We start from the raw sequence: 4,652 nt of genomic DNA, 5'->3' as shown, positions 1-4,652 counted from the left end.
AGTTGGGCCCAGGTAAAACCTCCATAGACAGAGGGAAAACCCTGGGCACTCACATGCGGGATGCAAATTTCATGCATTAATAGCAAGCAGGTTGGCTACGGGAACAGAGGGATGGTTCAGGAAGAAGAGTTGGACAGAGTAGAAAGTCACTACTTAGCAAGTTTGGGAGGGAACTTGGACTTTTTGTCCGCATTATGCTTTATTTGGTTGGGTACTGGTCTTTAGGGGGCGACTTCGTCGTTTCCCACCTGGCTGCCAGCTAGCTTGGTGTTTGAGAAGGGGAAAAATTTGTGTTATGTATATATATATATATACACGCTCAGGCATATATACATACATATACACAAACATACATATGGTTGGTATGCATGTTGTGTGTGTGCGATGTCACACTAGTTGCAATGGTAGCTGGTATTCAAAATCTCATGCCATCAGAAACACGACCGGCACTGGAGGTGAGGCCTGCCAGGCGAGCCATGCCCATCAGGCATAAATAGTCAGCCCTAACAACACAGGCAGTGAACCCTGAAGCAGGTTAGAACATACACCTGCGTGCTTCGGACCATTTTGAATAAGCATCATGTTTGGTTATCACATGTATTACAGCCATCTGTGTGTTTATTTAGGTGTAATTCAAAATCTCATGCCATCAGAAACACGACCGGCGCTGGAGGTGAGGCCTGCCAGGCGGGCCATGCCCATCAGGCATAAAGAGTCAGCCCTAACAACGCAGGCAGTGAACCCTGAAGCAGGTTAGAACATACACCTGCGTGCTTCGGACCATTTTGAATTATTATAATCATGTTTGGTTATTACATAATCACATAATTAATTGTCATGTATGATAATTAGGGCGCAAATGTTCTTAATTTACTTAACTTATACTAAGGGGGTGAAACCTTAAATTTATATTAATTTATCGTTTACTTATTATTTAAGAGCTGCCAGCACACATGTGTATTGTGCGCGAGCTTTGTTTCATTTGTCATGCGCACACTGCTCTTAATTATGCGGAAGCATAGGCAGATTTGTGTTGCCAGCCTGCCACGAGTCCGTGGAAGGCCGGCGCGGGAGGTACTGAGCTGCTCCGAGCGCCGGGCGACTAGTTTTGTTTGGAGGGGGTCGCGCGCTGATTGGCTGGCCAATCAGAGGGCGCCTCGCCTTGCGGGCTGTACAGAGGCCCACAGCTACGGCGGGCGGTGCGCGAGGATTGATTTTGGGCGTTTGTATTTTTGTTCTACGTCTGGATCATAATTTCCGAGAGTAGAAACAAATGGGTTTTGACTATTTATGCATTTATCATAAAAAGTTTGGGCTGTACGAATATAAAAGTCTTGCAACGTTTCCGTGTCTGTTTCGCGATGCAAGGCTTCTACTGGGCAGTATCTCGGGGCATCTGTAGCGATTCGGATGCATCTGTTCTGAATTCGCTGCAGTTTTAATAAGTGCGAGTTTGCTGCAGTGGCCCATACAGGGGCTGCATATGTTATTATAGGGCGGATGAGTGCTTTGTAGAGCAGGAGGCCTGTTTTTACCTTGCTGCCACATCGTCTACTCATGACTGGGTACAGTGTGCTAATTCTAACCTGAGCTTGCTGGCGCTTGGTGTCAATATGATGACGCCAGAGCAGTTTTCTGTCCATGTGGACACCTAAATATTTTACCACGTCCTTGTGCGGGACATTTTCCGCAAACAGACGCAGCTGGGGCCTAGTGTCTGCGGGCGGGAGATTTTTTCGTGTAAACACGATAGCCTCTGATTTGGCTGTGTTTACCTTTATTCTCCAGGTCGTACACCACTGTTCGAACTCGGTGAGTGCTACCTGAAGCCTGTCCGTGGCTAGTTGGAGGTTATGGGATCTGCTGTACAGTACTGTGTCGTCTGCATAGCAGCCTAACTTCACTAGGCGATGTGCTGGGCGTGGCATGTCGCTGACATACATGTTAAATTGCACAGGGCCTAAAATGCTACCTTGTGGCACTCCGGCTCTGATTTGTTTGATGTTAGATGTAGTACCTTCTGTTGTTACTCTGAAGGTTCTGTCTGCTAGGTAGGATGCTATTAATTTGATATAGCAATCCGGGAAGTTAGTTTGATAAAGCTTGTAGATTAGCCCCGCATGGAATACTCTGTCAAAGGCTTTCTCTACGTCTAAAAATGTTGCTACCACGTAATCTTGTACATTAAATGCACTGGTAATTTCCTCAGTGATTCGTACAAGTTGGTGTACTGTCGAGTGTGCTCCGCGAAAGCCGAACTGTTCGTTTGGGAGCAGGTTATTTTCGTGGATGTGTACCTTAAGTCGGTGTAATATAATACATTCAGCGACTTTGGAAATGGTGCTTAATAGACTTATTGGCCTGTAGTTTTGAGGCAGTGTTTTGTTTTTGCCCGGTTTGTGGAAAACTATTACGTTAGCTTCCTTCCACTGGGCGGGAAAAATATTTAGTCGGAGCATTGCATTAATGCAGGTGGCTAAATATTCTAGGGCTTCATTAGGTAGCTGTTTCAGGACTACAGCCTGAATACCATCATTACCAGGGGCTTTGCGTGGCTTCATTTTTTTGATGGCACGCTTAACCTCATGTGCTTGTGTCAGTAGGGGTTCTGATGTAGTGGGCAGGCGCAATTTTATCCTAAGTTCGCGATATATTTGCGCTGTGAATTGCCTGTCACAAGGCTGCATGTTAGGTTGGAAGGCGGTTTCTAAGACGTCAGCGAAAGCTTGTGCCTTGTCTTGTGGTTGGAAGGCCAGTCCATTGTTTGTTTGGAGTGGCGGGTTTTTTTCCGATTTATTTAAAAATCGTCTGGTCATATTCCAGGCACTTCCGTCCTGAATGTTGAGTTGGGCTATTTTTTCTTCCCATTGGCTGCTGCGCCATAGGCTTATTTCGTCAGAAATAACCGAGTTTAACTCGTTTATTCTGTGTTTTGTGGCCCGTGTGCGTCGCCGGGTGTACTCACGGCGCAGTCTGTTTTTTTGCGATATAAGATCGCTGATGTATGCTGGCAGCTCGTCGTGTGCTAACCTAACCTCTTTTTCTGGGATGCACTGGTTTATACCGGCCTGGATTTGATTAGTTAACTCGGTTACTGCGCGTTCTAAGTTTTCGCTATTTTCGATATTAGTTTCGGCCGCGTCCGGTAGGTTTATTGTGAGGAAATTTTGAAAACCTTGCCAGTCTGCATGTTTGTAGTCTCTGATTTTTCGAGGCTGTTGTGAGCTCGTGGTTGTGTCATCAAAAATTAGATGCACGGGAAAATGATCAGAAGACAGATCATGCACAACTTCAAGTTCGAAACCTGTGTTAACTCGTTTATTTATGACGATATCTAGAACATCGGGTAGAGTATTCAGTCTCCCTGAGTCGTGAGTGGGCTCAGAAGGAGCATGAACATGATAATTTTTATTTAATTGGTGGGTGTAGAGTAGTCTTCCATTTGCAGTTGCGCGCCTGGAATTCCACTCTAGATGCTTTGCATTTATGTCCCCGACTGCGAGGAAGCTGGGGGCTGCATTATATAGGGCGTCCAGGTCCGCAACTGTGAGGGACCTGCCTGGGATCGCATACATTGAAATTAATTTAATTTGCTGCCGATTTATTGTGAGATTTATGCCTATTGCTTCTAAGTTAGGGAAGTCCGGGAGCTGACAAGTGGTATGTTTAATGCTGTTATGTATTGCCAGAGCTACGCCGCCGCTTCTGGTATTTCTGTCGCGCCTATAGATAACATAATTTAAAATTGTTAATCTATCTGTCGGAATTAGGTGCGTCTCGTTTATTGCCGCGATTTTAATTTTATATTTATCCAGGTGGTTTATAAATTCCGGTAATTTAGATTTAATACCGCGTGCATTCCAGAAGAGGAGGGACTGCTACCTAAGACTATTGGCCAGGGCGAGTGTGGATCCCGGGACCTGGTTATTCGCTGCCAGTGAGCTCGTCAGCAAGCGCAACGCAGCAGTCCATGGTCGCACGAAGCTTGTCGGCCATGGTCTTGGACGGGTCACACCAGATGGCTATCAGTTGGCACAGTGGTGCCAGAGCCTGCCTCATGTGACTGCTGCCCTGAAAGGCCTTGCTCGTTTGGAGGATATTTTGCATATCCTCCATTTGTAGGGGCTGGGCGCTGGGGGCGGGAGCAGCTGGGGCAGTTGGCACCACTGGAGCTGCGTCCACGGCCATGTGCTCGGCCGCGGGAGGCGCAGGCTGCCGCGGGGCGGGCTGGGGGGCCTGCTTGGGCAGGACTGCAGCTGCGGCCTGAGTGGCCTGCAGCTTGTCTTGGGCGGGCTGGCGTGGCCTGCCATTGCCATTTTTGTGCCCAGTCCAGTGCTTTTTGGGCTGGGTCTGGCGCTGTCCGCGGGGGCGGGGGTTATTGGCCAGGGCAGGGTAGGCCATGTCATCATGACTGGCCTCCCAGTGCTGTTGCAGGGGGGCGTAAGTGTTGACGCCCGCTCGCAGCATGTAATCCCCGAAGGTGGGGGGCGGGGGGTGCCTCGGGCCCCAGGGGTTCTGCCTCGGGGGGCCTGGGGGGTGAGAGGGGCCTGGTTGGGGGGCCTGAGCCTGCGCCTCGGCTCGCTGGTTGGCCCGGATGTCGCGGCGAGACTGCTGCTCGCGCGCCTTGCGGATGTCCGGGGGAAGGTGCCTGC

This window comes from Bacillus rossius, chromosome 10, assembly GCF_032445375.1.
Source record: "Bacillus rossius redtenbacheri isolate Brsri chromosome 10, Brsri_v3, whole genome shotgun sequence".
Classification (NCBI taxonomy): domain Eukaryota; kingdom Metazoa; phylum Arthropoda; class Insecta; order Phasmatodea; family Bacillidae; genus Bacillus; species Bacillus rossius.
Note: the sequence above shows the minus strand (reverse complement) of the source record.